General features: G+C 40.0%; 1 protein-coding gene across 1 annotated transcript in view; it reads left to right on the top strand.

The window, feature by feature from the left end:
- SPOCK1 (sparc/osteonectin, cwcv and kazal-like domains proteoglycan (testican) 1) overlaps positions 1 to 22,736 on the top strand; it is a gene marked incomplete at its 5' end in the record, with an annotated part of 93,635 nt that overhangs the window by 49,295 nt on the left and 21,604 nt on the right. The gene's annotated exons all lie outside the window — the stretch shown is intronic.

A 22,736-nucleotide genomic window follows, 5' to 3' on the forward strand; every position in this document is an offset into this window, starting at 1 on the left:
TAGGAATAGTGGTCAGCTCTTTATAAGGCTCTGTCAGCCCTATGGATAAATTCCGTGTTTATTCTCTCTCACTCTCCGTTTGATTCCCCACTGACTTCCGTATGTGCTTGTCTTCTCTTCCGGCCTTTTTCCCCAAAACCAGTGCTGTGCAAATAATTGATTTTTCAGTTTACTGACTGGACTGGAAAGTCAGGAATTGAGGGGGTAATTCTTCTTGGTAAAGTAAAAGACCTTTTAAAAAGCTGTTTAAAAATGAAATCTGACAGTTTGTGAGGCAGAGACATGACTTTGAAATGAATGAGCTTAATTTCAACACGTGGTGGGCTGACCCTGGCCGGACGCCCGGTGCCCGCCAAAGCCGCCCTGTCACTGCCCTCCTCGGCTGGGCAGGGGAGAGGAAATACCGCGAACGGCTGGTGGGTCGAGATGGGGACGGGGGATCACCCGCCAGTTACCGTCATGGGCAAAACAGGGTCGGCGTGGGGAAATTAGTTTCTCCCCAGGAGTGCAGTAACTTCCCATGATATTAGGTATTTTCTGTTAGCGATGATTTTGCTTGGATGTAACTCCACTTGCTTGTGAAGGCTTTTCAGTTCTGGCATACTTCAGAGACATTTAGTCACTGCATCTGTGTTTTCACCTCCTGTTCATGGTTTTAATCTGTCTCTGCTCTAAATAGCAAAAAATCATGAGAAGTTGGAAGAACGTTCTGGAGAGGTAGGACTGTACAGTCTCCTAAACGGCACTGGGCATTGGCCATCATCACAGAGCATTAGGCTAAATGAACCTGGTATGAGCCATATTCTCTTATTCTTTAGTGTTCTGTCCCTCAAGCAATTGTTAGTAACCCCAGGTCTCAGAAGATGCCAATTACTCCTTTCTGTTCTGCTCAGGGTGAACCTGCTCATACACCCTTCGAATGCAAGTTCAAATGTCCCTGACACCTGGCCAAAATGGAGCCATCTCCAGCAAGAGGACATGAAAGCAAACCTCTATTTGCCATGTTCTGCACTGGAGTAATCGAAGGATAGTTCATAGTTGCTCTGTGCATTGTCAGTGTGGTAACAGATTATCCTTCCATGTCAAGGAGATGTAACCAGCTCCTGCACAGACCACATCAGTGATTCATATTACTCCTAAAATCGCATTTGCTGCTCTCTGTTGAAGTATGTGGTAATCAGTTCAAAAAGCTGCAGTAATGATTCTCACTTCTGTGTGTTAGATACCATGCTTGACCATATTATGAAAGGAAATGAATGTTTTTTTACTAAAGTGCTTTGAGTACTTAACATATATGGTATACAATAAGTGGTGTGGTGTTAGCATTATAGAAAACTCTTTTTTCTGTCTTTCTTGTCATGATCGTTTTACTTCAAATAGACTTTAAATCTTTCAGTATTAGTGACTTGTACCGTACACACAGGTCTTGCAAATGCCAAAAATCAGAAGTTGTAGGGAATACCTATTTTCAGTAGCGTTCTCCAAATGGTAGAGTTGTCAGTTGCTTTAACACTCTCTGGACAATCAGCCAGCCAAGATTCTGCCTGCTGTAAATCCTCATAGCTCCATTAAAGTCAGTACTGATTTATGGGGGGGCTGTCCTGGAGTATTCACAGCTTGATGGCCTCCTCCTTTTAACAGAAATAAAGCCAGCTCTGAAAGAATAGGAGTTTAAAGCAGTTCAGTTCACACTAATTCATAGGAAGTGTGACCCTTCCCATTGCTATTATATGTATTTAGGATTCTGTAAACGGCCTTCTTAGATAATTAGAATTATGTATAATTTGGTGGTATGTTCCCCTAGCTGCCCTAAAGGTACATGTTAACCACTATTAGGATGGAAGGCAAGAGCAAACATGCTATTAACAAATGCAGGGTTTGTGCATGAATTCAAAGGCTTATTACCATGTTTTTCTTCTCATCTCACACCTGAATATCACCAGCCTAGGGATTATGCAAGATCATGTTTACACTTTTTTCAAGAAAAGTGTCTTTTGAAGATTCCTGAATGTGGTTTTAAAACTTTTGATAATTGAAGTCATTCTCAGATAATTGTTTGGTTTTCAAAGTACACCTGAAAGTGAGAGAGGTTGCTGAGTCCATCTTTCAGATAGGATTAATTCAATCCCTTTTCTGTATGCAATATGGTATAGTTTTTAATTACGTGTTTGTCTACCATTTAGTCCAGAGCATCATTTTCTCATTCATTACAGAATGTTCCTGTTTTGGCCATATGTCAGGTTGCATACTAGAGGAGACAACAGTTACGCTGTATTTCTCCAAAGCTGCAGAGCACAAGAGGCAGCAAATTGCAAAGGGTGAAGAAAATAAAGAAAAAAAAAGTCACGTAGGCAGAGCAGTTGATGTGTGCTGCCCTGGAGAAATTAATTCTTGTGCAGTTCCTGGCACTGATTTCCTTTGTAATGCTGCCCATCTTGCTAAGCCAGATTTTCCACGAAGGGTTGCTAGCTGCGTCTTCTAATTTTCCAGGTTCCTGATTTGAAACTCTGAGGCCTCATTTTGCAGAAGTGCTGAGCACCCACAACTGAAGTGAATGGTCAGTGTGAAGTGAACTTGTTAACAGTTTTCAGATACTGTGAAAAAGCAGATCCTCAATACCTGGAACTAGATATCAAAAAATTGACTAGCAATGCCCTTCTTATGTTACAAATGCCTTGCTTTGTAATTCAAATCGCTATATAATAGTCTCTGTGAATGGTACAGTGGCAACAAACAGCACTGGTGATTGATTAAACACTTCAGCCTCCCTTCAGAGTTTAATTAATCTTAGCAGCTCTTTATTGCTTTGTAGGCTACAAAGCAATACAGATTATTGCCATTTAGGAGGGAACAGAGAGTAGCTTCTCTGTGTGTTGGTTGTGGGTTTTTCCCCTTTCTGAAAGTCTTCCTAGACACATGAGCAGAAAGTTAACTTGCTTATGAGTTTCAACTACTTGAAAAACCTCATCCCCCTCCTTTCTTAGGATGAATAACTAGGACGTAGTGTTAGAGCTTCATAGAAACTTTCAAGCCAAGCCCTCTGACAAACTCAGCAGTGCCTTGTTAGGTGACCTCTCCCCTGCCACACAAGGACCCCTTCCAGCCAGAGCTGCGCTTCTCTCTGTATAATAGGATTCTTTCTAACATCCCATTAAAGAGGAGTTTTCTTCCTTTTGGGTTTTTTTTGTTGTTGTTGTTATTGTTCATTTCTAAGAATTTTCCTGGAAGGAAGACACGCTGTAGAAAAGTTTTACGTCTTTGTGATATAGGGGCCTTCATGTTTGTTATTAATTCATTTGACGCCTATTCTGCCATTCCCTTATTTCTATATAACTGTGAATGCATTGTGGGGGTACATTATCACTCCATGGGATATTTTATACTCTTTGTCCAGGCCTTCTTAGAAAAATTTTTTTCTACTGGTACAGAAATCATTCCAGGAACTGACCTCCTTTCTCGGCCTGTCTCCCCATCCCTTTTGCTGGGAGAGTTCTTGGGCTTGGCTATGGGAAAGTAATGGCAGGGCAGCATCAAAGAGTCAAAAGGAGATTCTCTAGTTTTAATGCAATACACTCAGATGACAGGTCACATCCTCCACATTTGCTCCATGCTCTCCTTGAGTGGATATATTGGCTTCTCCCTATTTTCTCTCAGCACTTGCAATCCCTTCTTTTCTTGCGTGACCTTGGGTCCCTTTGCAGTAAATGCCACAGTTTAAAACAGTAACAAGAGAAGAGGGTTACTGCCACTTATTTTACTCATTACTAGGTTCACTCCTGATTACTTTTTAAGTTTCATACAAAAAAAACCCCAAAACCACAACAGCAGGAAGAGGATTAGCATTGGGTCGTAATATGCTTTCCGTGTCAGAATCATTCTCTATTTGAGGCTCTCAGACCTTTTATGGGTGAAGCGTGACTAACGCTCCCCACATCTCCATAAAGAGTAGATTGTTTCACACAGCATAAGTACATGAACTATGGGCAGAATAAAATTAGTACCTATCACACAGCCATCTTACTCCTTTCCTGAATAATTTTTATCACTGTCATGAGAACAGTCATAGTCTGCCATTTACTTTTCTTCCCAGCTTTTTTCTGGGTTGCAGAATATGAACATACAGTATATATAACCTATAAAAGAGTCACTTGCAGTATGAAGTTAACCTTTTAAAGATTCAGTATTTTGATTATTTACTGTTCCACCTGTTCCTCTCAGATTACCAAGGCAGCCAAAGAACAGGAGTGACCAGGCAGTCAAACTGAAGAACCATGAAAAGGTCATATTAGAAAATGTGCAGTGCGTTTAGTGCATATTATTCTGCTGCCTCTTAAAGACTTTAGGGGGGATTAAAAACCTCCCTCTTGTGACAGAGATCATAATGAGAACTGAAAATGTCACAATATAAATTGATTTTATGTTAATGATTGTAGCAAGAATGGGAAATGATTCAAATATTACTTTTTACACTAAACTGCTGCTGCAACATTGCAGTGTTGTGCTGCTTCACGTTTTCGGCATTCGCGGCAATGTTCACGCTCAGGCTGAGGACTGAGCGCTCCCCATGTAGGAGCTGGCACTCATCTTACCTTGTGCTTGGTGCGCCTGCAATTACAGGAAGGAGCAAAGAGCTTCAACGTGTAAATTTAAGGAAGCCAAGCCAGTAGCTTCGTTACTCTAAGCCTGATCAGTATCACCAGCACAGCTCCTCCTAATTGGATTTGGAGGTGAAGGACAAGCAAAGCAAACCCAAATTTCCCTCCGTGTTGGGCTCCCTGGGCGACTTAAATGTTCATTTCCATTTCCTCTGTTGATGGGCTCTGCATGATGGTATCCATACAGACTTCTAGTTGGAGAAAACACAAAAACTTTGAGTCTAGCTTAGACAGACCATGCTTTACAGTAAAATGTAAATGTATGCAGTTTGTATGCAGGCTTGCGTTACTTGCGCACTCTTATTACCTGCTTTGCTTATTCTGGACTATGTTTCTGGGAGGAGGAGGGACTGAATGCTGGCACCCTCCTTATTTTATTCCGGGGATGAGAATAAGATGTACACAGTAATGTGGATGATCTGAAAGGACCTCGTTGACCCAGTAGAAGTGAATAACTTTCAAGTGAGTAAGTCAGGCAACTATTGCAGTGATAGTGCTGTGTTTTCCTCTGTCTCTAAACAGTATTAACTTCAGCAGAATAACCACAAAAACACTTTCATGAGTAGCCTTATGATATTTGCGTAATACCTAGTGGTCCACAGTTTTGAAAAACAGATTGGTAAAGTAGGGTGGAGGTCCAAACAACTAGTTACTCTCTTAAAACTGCTGGTGATCTGGATTTTGTCCTTTTATATTCTCCTCAGAAGGATATTGAAACATATTTTCTAGAAATGGCTCACTAGTGTTCCAGATGTCTCATAGGTACGTAGATAAGAAGGAAAAGATTAACATCACTGTAGCCTAATTCTAAACAAGATACCCTATTCCCCAAAGCACTTTCTAACCACTTACTCTGCTAACTTTCTGGGAATGCCTTGAGAATACAGTATAGCCTTGGGGTTATCTGCACACGGAATCATTCTTGAAGGAAGCAGATGTGTTTTTTCCTGTCCATAAATAACTTCATATGTAAACAAGCTCTTACTGATACTCTAAAAGAATTCTGGGAAGACACAGTAAAATACAAACAGATTTGCAAAAAGATTTTTAAAAGCCCAGTAAGAAATGACATATTTAAGGAACTGACAGATATCTGCCAGAAGACAAATAAATGGGGACAACAGATAACAGTGAATGTAAGCTTCCTTCAAGATTTGCTGCTTCTGTGAAAAATTGTCATGAAAAAGGTCAAGGTAGGCATTCAGATTTCAGCAATAAGTACCCATTTGTGTTCTCATTTACATGAAGGGAAAAAAAAGTTGCCACAGTTATAACTTTGGAAGTGAAAAATGTTGTAATTGCTTGATATTACCAAATGGAAAGTCCCATCTTTCCATTTTTTGCCTTACTGTTAGCTACTGGAACCTTGAGAGTCTAAATTAAAGAGGAAATAGAGGACTTCAGTTGAATCTCTTGAGAACCGTTGACATTATACATAAAGATGTAGCTGATTATTTTAGTTGGAAAATCAATGAGAAAATGAGAAGATTTGAAGCAATGTGTGGCGTGGCAATGAAATGGAAGGAAGTCCGTGTCTCCTCATCCCTCTCATTGTACCCTGCTTCCTAAGCTGTGCTGCAGTCCGCCAGTGCACCTCAGTCTTTCTCTTCCTTCTCCATCACGGCTCAGCTGGCTTATACATGCTCTGTGTATCGGCATCCTGCTCTGTCCTCTCTCCTGCGCTCATACACCTAGTCTCCTAGCAAAAATTACGCTCTTCGCATACTCAGAATCTATCATGCACCATCACAACTCCAATTCACAACCAACAAACTACCTGAGCATGTACGGACTGGCTCTCTCCTCTCCCCAAATCTATTTGTTTGATCCTGACTCTCTTCTCATGAGCACAAGACTTCATAAACAGATTCTCTCTAGTAAATGTCCATCTGGTTCTCTTCTATGTATGAGCGACTCCAGCTCTTCAGCCCTCTCTGATCTTCAATTTCCTAAGCTTTAATCCTATTTATATACTCTTCATTCTATATTATTCCTCATCTTAACTACATAAATAACTTGAGGAAAAGATCATATAATAACTATTACTCACTTTATTATGAATACTCACAGCTAAATCTGCGAAGGATACTCCGCAGCATGAGCTAACATTCTTTTCAGAATGAAGGCATGCCCATTAAATAAAAACTTATTCCATGGCTTCGGCTTAAAACCTGGTGCAATTTTATCTGACTTTCATCTGATTTTAATTCAAGAATTTGCTTGCATGTGTAAAGTCATTTCAATTAGTTTCTTCCCATTATCTCTACAGCCCTGTGAGTAATTGCTGCTGTCTGTGAAAGAGTAAGTGTTAATATTTTGTTAGACAAGATTGTAACAGATGACTTTTTACTCTGCATTTCACAGACCGATAAATGTGATAAAGGGTAGCTTTTCCAGAAGGGCCAGTCTCTTTGAACTTGCAAGCCCATGTGACCAGTAAACAGGGTTCTTGACTTACAATATTCCATGTGGAACATACTGTGATTAGACTCGTAACGATGAAATATTGCCATTAACACACGAGGAAAATAGCCAGAAATTTTATTTCAAATCAGGGCAAACAGAAGATCTGCCCACATCATGACATTTGATGCCAGGCTTATTTTCACCTACTCAGATTTGTTTCAATATATGGCAAATAAAAAAATCACATACATTACATTTTGATTTGAACCTGTGACCTTTTGTTCCTGGAAAATCTCTGTATTTTCCATTAAGAAGTTTATACTTTGGATGGAAGAAAGTGGATTAATATTCCACCAGTCAGCAATCTGTGCATGTAGATCCCTTTGGCTTGTAATTGTTATTAAACTGGTTCACTGCACTCTGCATAAAGTGTTAAGTCTCTTGGTAGGAGAGTACATAGACCTCTGTTTATTCTGAAAACAGTGAACTACTGTAATTCATTTCAGATTTACAGTTTCACCATCTTTAAATTGATATAGTTTTTTACAAGGAAATGAACAGCCAATTTTTTTTAACAAACCAATGCAATTTAAAGCTTATAGAATTTATCAGCCTGTGGATCAGCAGCATAACAGAATTTTAATTACACCTACCACACTTCACTGAATTCTCACATTCTGTAGCAAAGTCTTATCAGAGTAAAGGTCCATGAGATGTGTTGAGCTCTGCTGAGCCCTAAGTCACAAGGTTTGCATTCTCATCATTAAAAAAAAAAAGAGCCAATCATTTACACTTCTGTCTCAGAGGGAAGTGATACTTATTATTACAGAGAGAATTAATGGAAAATACAAACTACTAAGTGCCTGTGTGGGTAAGAAATCAAGTGCAAAACCTGCTAAAAAATATGATTAGGAAAAAGGCAGGAAGTGTTGAAGCAGGTCAGGAACACTATATTGAAATAATTATTGTCAGTTGTTGATTATGTATTAATTCATGGCTAAGTGGGTTTTACTACTTCCTTTGCAGTGCAGAGCTAGTTCTCTAATAGTAAGGCTTTGTTTCAGACCACTCATTCTTAACTGCAGTGTTTGCTGAAAATGTAGATATGAATTTGTTGCAGCTGCCTTTATTGATGTATCTAAGAGGCAAGGAAACTAATGAAAGGAGGTCACGTCCAGTGGCAAAGACCTGCAAGTGCTTCTGCACGTGCTGTCCCTGTGCCTTGTTAAATACAGAAGTGCTGCTTCTTTGCAGCAATCACAGAGCAGGGAAAAGGCTTCAACATCTGTACTTTAATAGCTTCAAAACAATGTTTCCGAATTTCAAAATAAACAAACCCACAGAGAGGAATTATCTGTATGGAGTACTCTTTTCCTTTATTGCATTGAGATATATTGGAGGCATTTGTAACACAGGCTGTACAACCTGTTTCATACCTGTGGAGCCTGTAAGTCAACTCGGAGTAGCAGAGGTGGTCATTCCTACTGGTTTGGGACAGAACTGAGAGGTGGGCTGAGAAGAGAGACCCAAGGAGAGACTCAGCAGTTCCCTGGGCTGCTTGGCCTGTACCGGTCACGCGGGGAGCGGGGAAGTCCCCACAGCTGCTCCTTGGAGAGTTAGTTTTGTGGGAAGGGACGTGTTTCAGGGGGAATTTGGGGATGGCTTTGGCACGTGTGGCATTGCAGAGTTGCATGGGCTTAAGCTGTTGGGACATAGGAAACAGATCCGAAGCAAAGCAGGCTTTGTTAGTTCTATTACTTAGAGCACTATTTATTTTCTTATTTTTATATATAACTATTGACTGACGGTAGGAGTTTGTCTTTCCCTTAGAAGAGTAGAAATACCTGTACAATATAGGAACGAGGAGGTAATTTCAAGCAGTTCTTAGGAAGGTTTGGTTAGTGATTTTGATTTGAAGTGTGTCTGTAAGTGGCTGGAGAGGAGACAATCTGAGATAGAGGTCTTAATCGATGTGCTGTCAGCTACCATTCTGCACTCCTTGGCGTGTCTTGTATCGGCTCCAAAGGTTGACAGCAGAAACAGCACAGTACGGCAGTACGGTACTTTTCTAAGTACAGATGGGCCAAGCACAGATGGCTGAATTGCATCCTGTACAGCCTCTCAGTTAAACAAATATGAAATAATTTCACTGATACCGCTAGATTTTTTCCAGATTTACATGAAGTAAACAGTGCCATGAATTTTGGATTTTCTCTTTACCTCCTCATCATCCATCCCAGTTCGTGGGTTTTCTTTCTGACACTGCGCCAAATTGCTATATTCATTTTCTTACCCTTCACAAAATACATTTTATACATCTCTAAGGGGTTATATAGTTCTCTATTTTAAAATAACTTTCTCTTAACAATTTACTTGCTTAAGATAGTAAGGGAGTCGGATATTTGCTATGCCCATTTCATGTAAGCAGAATAAAAAGATGGTTTCTAAGCAAAAAGTTTACAATCTACATGAAGCAAAGAGAAGAAACAATACTGGCAATGCTAATTAAAAATGTGACAATACAGGTCAGCAGTATGGGCAATCTTACAGTCAGTGCCTCAGTGCCTAATTTTCATGCATTTGTCTGGGTTAGTGTAGGCATCATGTTAAAGCTGAGTTTTAAGAAGAATTCTGACATGACTTTGCAGATGTTTACAGAGAGTTTCTGACAGGTATGACGAGAAAAGCTGAAGATACTTGTTCCAAAATTTAGCAACTGGGTAACAAAGGCTGTCATCATTAACAGAGAGAGGTCAGTGATGGTTTGGTAGAGGTATGATTAGAAGTAAAATAGAAACTGTAAAGGGTCCTGAAACAGAGACTTAGAGCTTATGTTGATGCAGTGGGGACTGGGAGGCTGGTGGAGAAATGCAGGTAGCAGAGGATAGCATGGTCAGCATGAGGAGCTGGGCTACGTCATCTTTGCAAAATTACCTTCACAGAAGCTTTTTGGAAGGATGTGAAGAGGAGATGGTAGGATTCAGGAAGGCCAGAGGCAAGAGCGTGAGAATAGTCAGGAGGAAAGCTGATGAAAGCTGCTTACATGTGAGAATGGATTGGAAAAGCCATGTTTTAAACCATCGTTTACGGAGACTTTGCAAAAAATTTAAGCAGAACTAAAGTTTGACACAGTCCCAGGAAAGGCTACAGCCCCGCTTAAAGGTAACAGAAAGAGGGGTGGGAGAAGATCACCAAGGAAGGGGTTTGAACACTAGAGGGGCACGATGAGGAGATCTGTTCTGCCTGTGGGGATCTTAAGCTGACAAGTTGGCATTTGTGAGGAGATGTATGAAACGTGGACAGAAATTTCAATTTGATGGGAAAAAGTCAATCCATCGGTCCTTCACATGCATGTGTTGGAAAGCGAGCTGAGTTTCTGTTTGTGGAGGACAAAAGAAGGGTGAGGAGAGAGGACCTCTCCCAGATTGCTGCAGAGAGCACGAACGGGACGTGTAGAAGACAGGCAGAAAAACATGGGAGGCAGAGCCATGGGAGAACAAGATTCTCGAGAAAACTGCGTTGATGATAGCTGAGAGTTGAAGAAATAGAGAAAGAGTAGTTGGCATCAACGTTAGCCAGACACAGGCCATGTGAAATGAATGAATCTGGCTTTACTGATGTGCAGAAAGTGGATGCTGAGCTGGAGAGGAAATCCGGGTGGGGCTTTGGGATGGGGCCCACGGCACCGGGCAGGGAGTGCAGTGAGTGTCCCGACAATGGGGAGGTCGCTGGGCTTTATGGTAGAACTGTAGTAAGTAATGAGAAATGATTTCACATTTTAAAAGAGAGAAGTCATAGTGATTCCTATACTAGAGAGCTTTTATTCAACAGAGGTTTACAAATTCATTCTGATGACAGGGACGACGACATAATTGGGAACATCTGTAGCATTTGCCCAGGCAACACCAGTTAACAAAAGGTTTTTTTTTTTTAATTGTGTAAAATATACCAAACTGTTTGAAAGTGAACTGGTGGTGAGAGTAAGGGGAGAGAAAAGCGGGTATCATTTTCATTTTCTAAACAAGTGGAATAATGATCTTTAGAATTCAACGCAGCAGCTATTGAATTTTTTTATTCTGAGATACAATAAAAGATACGGATGGACAACAAACACAACTTCCACAAAAGCAACTAGGTGAAAAAGACTCACTTAGTGGATAACTGAATTTCCTCCTACAGAAAAAGTGGTTGGCAGATCAATAGCCAAAAAATCCAGTTCTTGAAAAATCTGGGCATGTTCAGCTACAACTATACTGCAGATCTCCGTTCATGTCTGTGAGTGCTTCTTCCCTTCACAGGAGCTCAAGAACGACTTTATTAATCTTTCCTGACCTATTGACCTTTACATTTATTTCCTCGAATATGGATTTACTTACTTTTGAGAATTCCAAGTTACTGTACATGTGTACGTTATTCCATCATAGTGTATATACGGTGTGATGTGTAGAGAATTGATATATATCCTTTTTCCTATTGCTTCTTTTAAAAAGGACATATAGAGGGTACTGATAGGGGAAAACAATCATTTCTTGTTCGAAAGCAGGTCAGCTGAGGAACTGAGCAACCAATTTGTAAGCTGTGAGACGCTGCCAGACGTAAGGTTCCCCTCCACGACCCTACCAGACGTTCTCTGTTCCCTGGTCTTACGGTGCTCTGATGTTGGCTCATGTAACACATCTCTCTTGTCTGCAGCAGATCAAAAAAAGAGTCCGTTCTTTTTATTGGGCTTTTGCTCGCTGGCTCACAAAGGTTAGCGCAGGCTACCCCAGCACTGAACTTACTCCCCACTAAGTACTTAATTGTGGTAAGTTATGTTGCCTCCACACTTACGGCTGTGTCCTGGTGACTGATAACACATCACCTCCACCTCCATAGTATCTTCAAGAAATTCTGTAGACTAACGCTTTGTGCTGCTACCTTGTGACTGTTCGCTGTAAATACACCACTGCCCGAGTTCGTATCTCCTGGGTTTCCCGTTCAACATACCTCTGACGTAGGAAAATATATAGACTGGTCTTCATGAAATATGGGTGCTTGAGATTTTTTTTTTAAATTAGTTCTGAAATTCTGCTACACAGTAAAAAGGCCTGTAGGTTGAGTTAACATTTTCACTTTATAATTTTGACAGTGCAATGTAGTACAATTGAATTCATCAGGTTTTCTTGCTTTTCTGTTACAGAGATTTTGAGGGTCTCAGTTAAATCATCATCCTATTTGCAGACTGATTACTGGGGAGTGTTACTCCGGGTTTAAATTATCTTGCTGGGGAACAGATTTTAATCTTTTTGTTTTTTGTACGGAATCCTGTGGAAATATTATATGCTATAAAACTATATGTTTTCAAAATGTTTTCTATTTTCATCTGTGCTTAATGAAGCATGCCAAATATTCCTCACTTTTTGCACTTTAGAAATCTGTAGAAATAATTTCTTCGCCTGCTCTTCGTCAGATAATTTCTTCAGGAACACAAAGAAGGACTGAGGATTTTTTACTCATCCAAAAGAAAATCTGAGCATGAACTTTTTCATGCATGAACCATGTCTTCCTATATTTGCATAGCATTTAGCATGATGGGTTAGTTAGAAGTACCAACTTCTCAACTATGCAGTGCTGGGGTTTAGAAATTTGGCAAAGGGTCAAAGTCTCTGGGGGGACAGTCTGGTGGGACAGACTGCACTCGGAACTGCTCGCTTTCTGGTTCAGCACAGTGATGTTCCGTTGCTGCTTTCTGGGAATTAAAATGGTCTTTTGCAGGAGCCCCTGTGTGCCGAGCTCCCCGCGAGGCTTCTGGGCTTCGGATCTGGAGCACACCGGGCATTTCCCTGCCGGCTCAGCCCCAGCTCCTCAGTCCTCCGGGACAAGCAAGATTCCAAAACTATTTCTGTGCCTCTGGCTAGGACGAGGCGCTCTCTGCCCAGGGTGTGTGCAGGTACTTGGAGTCAGGAGCATGAGCATCTGACATTAGGGCTTGGACTCTTTTCCAGGATCCATTGAACTAAAGTATGGATGATTTAACACCTGACTTGGGGACATGGAAGTACTTACCGTGCTGAAGGTCACATTCAGTCGCTCTAGTCATGATGAATACGAGAGCAGAAGACAGCTTGGGGGAAATCTTTGTTTTTATGAGATACCCTAGGATCCCACCGAGCTTGTGGAATATATAGATAAATGTGTAGTGCAGGGAATTGGTTCTTTTTTCTGTGTCTTGTTTAGTAGAAAATAAAAAGGATCTCTATCTACATCATATGAAGAAATCCAAAGCGTATTCAGCCTGGAGAGCTGCAAACACTGCTTTCTTTGGCAGTGGGTGAAAAAGGGACAGGAAGGAAAGAGAGGAGGAGGAGAAGTATTTCATCCCCATGTGTGACACTGCTTAGATAAATACTTCCCAGATTAGCTATCAAACCATTAACTACCACACTCAGTTGTGGTCAGCTGCTACATACGCAGTTTTGGTTGAACTGTCACGTTTTCTTTGAAGAACTGATTATGTTTGGATACCAATCAAAATTACATTTTCCGTAACAGGACACTGGTTTTCTTATCTCTTTTTCTACAAGCTATTGTTTTTCAATGAAACCAACAACAGCAAAGGTCAGGGTTTATGCAATAACATCAGCTGTGAGTACAAAGAGGGAGCTGGAGTAGAAGCTGGAAGCCAGCCGTTAGCCATGACAAGCTCTCTTCTTTCTTCTCGCTATGTATCACTTGTTCATGAAAGAATATTAACATCCTCTGTATATACCCTCTCTATATGCACCGTTGGAAATGTGTAACGTTGCTCTTACTAACACCATTCCATTATTTTCTATCTCACAGTTGTCAATAAATCATTTGTTAAATGAATCAGGCCTTGTGAACTTATACTGGCAAGACTGATTTCTGCATGACATTTCTTTAGGAAATGAATTAAATCTTAGAAAGAAAAATGTGTGCACAGTGGCAAAGTGTACTTTCACAGAGAGGGTATTTATGATGAATAGAAGGAAGATAGAGTGCACATGCTTCAAAGAACACATTCTTGTAATGATGCACAGTACTAATATGATCTGAAGTAAAGATGGTAAGATCAGAAGCTTTCAATGCAGAATGATTACCACTTCTTTGAAAGCATTATTTACTGTAAATTCCTGAGATACTTTTAGAATACGTTGAGTTCTTTCATTGTAATTTAAATAAGTCCTTATTTTTTTGCCTCTCCTCAGTATCTGTCAAAATAATCGGGCTTTCAGCAGTGCTTTTTACAGACAGGTGGATATGAATCCAAGGGTGATTTTTTCTCTTTACTGCCTGCCTTTACGACAACTGAAGGAGGCTCTTCTTGCATTATTAACATCTGTGGGGGTAGCTCTATGATTCTGCCTGCTGTGCAAAAGAGTGAATGTGTGTCCTTCACCTGTTGTTACATAGATACTTAAATCCAATCTCCTGTTGCTGTCAGTGAAGGTTTCAGGAAGAAGAAAAGAAAAAAATTTCCCAGTGACTTCTCTAACATTTTCTTAACATTATAAGTGCATTTCTCTTGTGTTTAGTTACTTAGAGCTATAGCAAATGAACAAAACATTTTCAAAAACTGATGTTTGTAAAAATATTTGAGAACTCTACACTTCAAAAAAGTGTAAATTTTCATTTCTTACACTGGAAGGCTTTGTACTGCTCTTATGTGGGAACAGAGTGGAGAAGTGCCTGTTACAAGACTGCAACCCCACTGTCTTGCTGCAGTAGCTTAGTCTGAAAATACTGGGTTGACTTGCAAATCCATTTTACAACCAATTAGCCAAGAAAATACTATGCAGTGAGCTGAAATCTACACTCTTCCAATTTATATGAGTATAAATCTTGACTAGTCCGCTTGATCTGTATATAATGTAATTCTTTCTATGCATTTCACCTGCACCATGGAATAAAAGAAATGCTGTGTTTTTGTAGAACAGACCTGATAAAATAGTAATCAAACTATCAAACCGTGTGGAGTACCAGCAGATCATTCATGTCTGCTTTCTTCCACAGAGTTTAGAGAAGTTTAAGGCAGATACTTTCACTTATAAATAATGTTGATATTTAAGTAGTTGTGTTTGAACCGTTGAAGTATATCAGCAGGTTTTCTCTCAAATCCTTGGTTGGCTTGTGTTGTGTTTGGTTGTTGGAATACACATCAGCATTTCTGCTAAAAGGGAATACCTAATACAAGTCTGTATGACTGTAGGTAGTTATTGGTCTAATGGATTGGACTGTAGTTTACAGCCCTGGGACAGGAGAGACACCCTGAAACCTGCTTCACAAGTCTACAACATATTACCCGTTTTTTCTCTTCTCCCCTCCCTCCCCACAGAAGTGAGCCAACCTCCGTCATCACTGACAAGTCAACATCTTCTCCCCAAACTCCTTCAAAGCATTGTACTCTCACACCTATTTATTGGGGAAAAATTTAAATTTGGTACATTAGTCTCTCAATATGACTGCTTTTCTAGATAAACACCAAAAAATACCCCTCAAACTCCATTACTATAAATGTTTATATTAATGCTCCTAAGCATATTTGTACAAATCTTTTGCATGCTCATTATTCGTCATCATCTCTTGACTAGAAACCAGGAATAAAATTACTTTTGCCTCCCTAGATAAAAAGCATTGCTTGGTGCCCAAGCCATTTGTAAACAGACGCTGAAAACAAGGACTTGGTAGCAGCAGCAGTGCAGCACTGCCTCTGGTAGCCAGAAGGAAATGGTAAATGAAGAAAGATGAGGAAAGCAATCTTTGTTATTTAGTACATGACATAACTGTTGTGTTTTACTTAGGCAGTTTGCAGAAACAAAACGGGTAGTTTGGCATCTCTGTTTAAATGTTTGTTCCAGTTAGTGGCCCCAGCCCCCCCAGATTGCTCTGCAAAGCACAGCTCCGTTAATGCCCGTTACAAGTGCTGTGTACCTGCTCAAGTGTTTCTTTTCCAGATGAAAGATTATCACTAGAATCAAGGGAAATATTAAAGCTTCCTCAAATCAAATTACTCAGAATAGTCTTAATTGGCCTAATAGGTAAATTTATCCAGTTTCACATATAGACTTTAATTAGTATTACTCATACATAGTTGTACTCATTTGGATTTACTCATCCAAATTTAACCTCGATACTTGAAGCCATCCCACAGATTACTTTTTAAACAAGAGTTGATTATCAAATTTACCGAATCCTTTTGGGACCAAACCTATCAACCAAACTGCGATCCTCTACTAGCCACACAAAAACCAAACCACCCAATTCTGCCATCAGCTACCACACTGGGTAGCAGAGGATTGAAATTTGGGACACTACCGTCCTGAAGGATAACTGTGGGTACAGTGTCTGACTCCTTCCATTAGAAAAGTAGAATTATACTAAGTGTGTAGATTTGTGGATACCAGCTATGATCACTCATAGCACACGTAGTAGGAAATTATTTTTAATCCTTTGCAATGAGACACATGCAAAACAGCCTGCCGGTTATTAGCTTACAGTAAAGTAATGGGACTTTGTTCCTTTAATGTAGTGACTGCTTTTTCTGAAAATGACAGGGATAGCAAATATTATACTAAAGGCCTGGAAGCCTACAGATTTTTTAATGTCCTGCTTTTAATGTCCAAGAACTTCTGGCAAAATGGGAAAAGTACATTGCAGCTCTGTAGTGAATTAAAAAAAAAAAAAATTAAAAGGGCCAGAGTGTGAAAAGATATCCTTGCATCTTTAAGGAGCATCAAAGGAATAATGAAATCTAAAATGCAGAAGGCTACTTTTGGAGGGAGAATGAATAATGTATTCAAAAAGTCTTTCAGTGTACTGCACCTGGAGAAATCAGACTCAACTTTCAGTCGCACCCAAGTAAATTAGGAACCTTGGAAAAGCAGAATCAGGCCCATAGTCTAATTTTAATAGTAGGGTTTAAATGTACTGAAATGGGGGGTGTGAACTGGACAGCCTAATAAATGAAAAAATCTAGGCAAAATATTGGTTAACTGAAGAGTGAATTCCTGCCAATGCCTCTGTACAGTGTACGAGAAACCTGTCAGAACACCTCGGTGTTCCCAGGAAAAAGCTGCCACTGGAACACTGCTGCTGTTTGCACAACGTAAAATTTTACCTGGAGCCCCGAATCCTCCGTTCTACAGGATGCCTTGCTGGACCTTTTACAAAATTTGCTAATTGCGAACACTTTGAGAGCATTGACCTATGGCTGTGATTAAATCGTTGCTCTGAAGAACCCTTCGGAGGGCTGGCGGGCGACGGGTCTGGACGACCCGCACCAGAGCTACGTTCAGACGGGTGCCGCTGGCCCCCGCCCAGAGCATTGCTCTTTCCTTGCCTCTTCTTTCAGCAGGTACGGTTCCAGCTATTTAATTTTCTGCAGAATGACTAGTTTAAATTAGATTGAGATTGTTTTCACTTTGGCTTAAGCCATCAGCAGGACAGCATGAAAGGGGAGTCCGCTCCCCAGCCAGCCTTTTCTCCTTTTCTTTGCTTTTTTTGCTCACAGACTTGTCTGTGCTTTGGGGAGATGATAATAGTTGCTTTTACAAAGGCTTACAACCACCCTACAATACACCCTGTCAGCCTGGCTGCTTTCAAAGCTTTCTCAGCCACAGTTCCAAATCTGTCATTTTTTAAAAAAAAAAAAAAAAAAAACAAATTCCTTCCACACAAGCCATTTTTATCCTTTTTAGAATTGCTCAGCTTATGGTTTTCATAATGCCACAGGATGGTTTTGATCTCACTTGCTGCTTTTTTTTTTTTGGATGGTAAATATTTTAATAGTGCAAATATTTAAAAAAAATTGGGACGTTTTCAATAAATCATATCCCTGAATACACAAAACTCAATCCTCCCTCTAAAAGACTTTAAAAATACACAAATGCGCATGAAGGGCTGAGAAAAGAATTGACTTTTCTTTAAATGATTCTTCAAAATACGCATTAGTAGGAGATCTTTGCAATGCCATTCCATACTTTTTGAAGTTATTGATTCCCACAGCATCTAAGCGGCCAGGTTCTCATTAGTATGTTCATCTCATACTTTTCTCTATACTGTTAAATGAAGTTTTGTAGCTATAGGAGGTACATGTCACAGTAGGTAAACAACAGACAGTGGGTTTTTTGAGCCTTTTTTTATCCACAGCCTTCCCTGACACTCAGCTCAGCTTAGCCATCCTCTTTTTAATGCCAGAGCAGTTTGCTTTGTGCTCTAGCAGCACCCCAGCTCTTCAGTCCAGAAGAAGAGGTCATAATGGCCGAAGCATCAGTGACTGCCTCAGCCAAAAGCACCAAAGCTTGTTAAAAGTGAAGCCGCTCCACCACATTGCCAGTGTAAATCCAAGCAAGTTCCTGAGCACCGGTTCTGTGAGGGAGGAGGTTCTCCCTCATTTCACACCCAGCTAAGGTCCCATCATCTGGGGACACCAAATTGCTCACACCACAGGAGACAGTTGTCTAACCAGAAGCCAAACCCCTGCTTGTGATGCACCCCCCTCACCTTCAAAGTCACCTTCAGTGAGAAGTATACTTGTAGATGCCTTTGGTAATGTGATGCATTTGAGCGTCGATGAACCAACCCAGGCCAGTGTGTTTGCTAATGCACCGATTGCTCTTCGCTCCTGTGAAGTTAATGGCACTGTGCTGGAGTTACACTGGTTCCAATAAAATCCTATTCAGGTCTTAAATCCATTCAAATTTGATTCTCAAAGTATGTTGTATTTCCTTACTAAAATTACTCCTTCACTTGATTGTTTTATGCTGCCCTGAATGCCGTGTTACTACGCTGTATTTCCTGGTGGTATTTATGCATTTCTTGATTTTACAAGGTGCAGTAGTGCAGAGAGAGTTCTGATTTCCTTCCAGGGAAGATCTTTGCAATCCACTGGGGAGCTATGTTGTCTCATTTGCACTTTCTTACTGAATTTCAATCAGTTTTCCCAACAATTTGCTGGAGGAATTCCCATGGGACATCTTCAAATGCTCCTAGCCCCATGGTGTCCAACAACTCCTCATTTTCTCTTCTAGAGTTGTCTGTGTTTTCTCATTTAAGAATGATTCTCCACATGACAACACTTTACATTAATGAAGCCCTGGTGGTATCAGATGTGATAACATTCAGTAGGGAACACAGGAAATAAGTACAGGGATACACACGGTATAAAATAAAAATCAGCTGATGTGCAAAGAAGTTAATGAGGGGGAAAAATAGTTTCTGCGAGCATATGCTGACTCATGAGTATTTCTCTCTCATCCTGCCCAATATGGACAAACTGGATTTATCTATCACTTTTCAAGGATCCCTGAGGAAGCAAATAAAGATGGTGGACTCTGGTGAAAATGAAATGAATCTACTCAATTGCTTCCCCCTTTTTTTAATATGATAGAGTACCAGTTCCTGGCAAAAAGGAGTTTCTAATAAATTCCTGGGTCCCTCTTGCAGCTTTTAGGCAGTATCCTAAATCACAGCAGGGACTCTGAGAAGGATGTGGAGTAGATTTTTTCCTATGGGAAAGCGGATCAGTCATTGTGCTCACTGCCCCTCTGGAAATGCCCTGTGGTAGATACACATAGGCTGCATAGTAAGACTGCTGCTTTTGCATTTCTGTACAATGTTCTGCACTTAGTTTTTTCAGGTAGCAGCAGTGATCATTGCCGTAAGGGTGGATAGCCCAAACTTTACCTCCAGAATAGGCATCTACCAGTCCAGTATACACTGGCATTTAGATCTTGCTAGCCAATAAAAATAATACCTTTTCTCATTAAAACAAACAAAAAAACCCCAATAACCATCTGGGAGCTCATAAATTTTACATTTGAACAAACTTAGAGAGATGGAGTAGTGTCAGAAGAACAGAACTGTGTAAAAGAAGCAGTTTTATCCTATGAACCACTCAAAAATTCATGCATTTTAAAAGAATGGTATCAAATAATAATGAATATCCCTGTTTACTATGACACTTTATAAATATGATCTACTGCCATTGGTTTTTTTCCTAATTCAGTTTAGATCCATCTGTGATTGCACAAGGAACTGTAAAAATTAGAAGTCTCTTACATTTCATTTCATATATAGCCACATTTTCAACTTATTTTTTGAGAAGCATTGCATGTGCTTACGCTCTAACGTAGGCATTCTGTGATATGTTTTTACTTTTTTCTCTATATATAATCTTTTAATTTATGTTCTTGGCTGTTCCTTTCCTGTTCTGGTTGAACAAAAATAGATCTGCCCATTTCTTCTCAAAAACTGTCAAATTACTAATTTTACTACCTGCTCTTTCAAGCTCAAGGCCATTTTCATTATGGAAGCTAGCAGCTGCCCTTATCATCAACAGCTCAAGTTATTTCCAACTATTGTAATTCAGAACATACTTACTGAAGATCAGGAATCTAAAATTTCTCTCTGTTCAGCTCTAGAAAGTGGAGCAAAACAACCTCCTGGATGTGGAAAGGTTCAACAGGTTGTCTTAACACTTTCAGCTGTGGCTTTGGAAGGTCTGTAGGAAACAATTCCGTCTAAAACTCAGATGTACACACTATGGTAGCCTATACTGTTTGCCTAAAAATAACCGTCCCTCAATTCCCTCATTTTAACCCCAGTGAGTTTTGTTTCTACTCTTAATTATTCTTCCAGCTTTGCTTATTTATTATTTCCAATGCCTAAGAGTACAATATCTGCTAAGCTGTTAGAGCTGTGAAAGCCTCCCATGGACTGTGAGCTGTGGGTCAGCTTTAAACACTGCTTTAAAATCAAACCAGTGTTCGGTTTTTGTAAGAACTCAGCCCTTTTGCAAAGGCTGGCCAGTGCTTGACAAGCCACAACTGGAGCTAACTGGAGTGCCTTCTCCGAGACTCGGCGCAGAAGACGCTGGGCGCATACGTATGTCTGCCAAGTCAAGGACATCTGTTCAGAGTAGCCTCTCTAAAAAACAGAGAGGAAGGCAGGAGGGGGGGCAAGAGGGGAGATGACGACTTTGTTAAGACTCTTTTCATCCAGAGCACAGCATGAGCTTCTGGAAAAGCCCGTTCAGTTAGACATTTTTATTTGCTCTGTTTTAGTTTTCAGTTGATATAACTGTCTATTCCTCTTTTCAGGTGATGTGACAGAATTTGAATGAGAACATTAGGGTGAGCTGGCAAATGAATTTTGGGAGGCTAAGAACCATGCAGGAGATAACACGTTAATTAGTACCTGACATAGCCAAAATGTCACGAGGGACGTCACTCCCACACTCCTTCCTACCCAGTTCCAACAGACCCCCAGCATTGTTATAGTTTGGATGTATTTAAAATAAGCCTTCAGGCTTCTTAAGCACCTAGCAAAGATGAACTTTCCAGGGTTTTCACAATTAATGCAAGTACAAAAGGAACTAGCGTTAAGTACTATGAAAGCAGATGTATGTTTTGCCTACAGCTTTAGAGAGTGAGCTTTGTAGCTCTAAATCTTTGTTTATGCAGTTCTAGCTGAGCTTAGTGTTTTAAATGTACCATTTTAAGGAAGCTTCAGATCAAAACCTATTTCGTCTTCCCAATAACTCAGCTGCTCCTGTAATCATCTGAAAGTGAACTGCAGGATCTTGGTATCTGCTGCTGTATTTATAAGACAAGGCAAAACAAGTGACAGAAGGATCGGAGGTGGTTATCAGCATAGGTGTCAACCTGTGGAAGAATAGCCAGTGAATGCCAAAAATGCAGTACGACAAATATATCCACGCAGACCTTTGTCGTGAAATGTTGGTGACTATCGGAGGGATTTTAAATGAAAGACGTTCATTTATCAAACCAGCAAGGCATGTTTGGAATGCAACACCTTTCCTTATAGTAACAGTAAACAATCCCTTCCTTTCTACTTCATAAAATTATTGGCATAATACTTCATTTTTTATTGTTATAAGAAGTTGTCTGAGGCCTCAACAAAAAAAGCAAATTAGAGCATTGCCCCTTCCAACCAAGAACGGTGAAATATTTGTGAAGGTAATTATTGCCACAATTGCATCACCAAAATATCACATATAAAACACTTGGAGTCATCTACAAGTCACATATATATGTGTATGTTTATATGCGTGTGTGTGTAGTTGCATTTGAAGTGGAGGGTTAGCACAGCACTGAATTTATCTTGATGTTTACTTTCAGATCAGCTCCTGCAGCAGCAGTTTTTAGAACACGCTTTGTATTCTGCGTGACTGGGAGCAGACCCACTCCCTGAAGCCTGAAAGCTGATACAATTTTTTTTTACTTTAGTTTTAAAGCCTATTGTGATAATCCACATTGTGATAATCCACACACATACGGACACAATTATAGCAGGGTGAAATAAGTTGGTGACTTATCCACAAGAGAGAAAATGTAGTAGTTTGTCAGAAAAAGCATGGCTAAAATTGCCACATTTTCTTTTTATAGAAAGAATAATATAAAAATTAGTACTTAGTACAAAATTAGCGTTATCCTCTGTCAGTTTTCATGTTATGATACATTTACGTCAAACCTTTTTAAATAGAGTTATTACAGTGGTTTTAAATATGTGTTTTCCCATGTAACTTTGCACCCTATTGTCATGTGAGTCTTCAAAAATACAGAAATGAGACTGGTTTTTTTCCTTTTGAATTGTTGAAACTATGCCTGTCCTATTTCTAACTGGAGGAATATAGTATCACTATTGGGCAATGTC

The sequence above is a fragment of the Fulmarus glacialis genome, unplaced genomic scaffold, assembly GCF_000690835.1.
Source record: "Fulmarus glacialis isolate BGI_N327 unplaced genomic scaffold, ASM69083v1 scaffold3180, whole genome shotgun sequence".
In the NCBI taxonomy this organism is placed as follows: Eukaryota; Metazoa; Chordata; class Aves; order Procellariiformes; family Procellariidae; genus Fulmarus; species Fulmarus glacialis.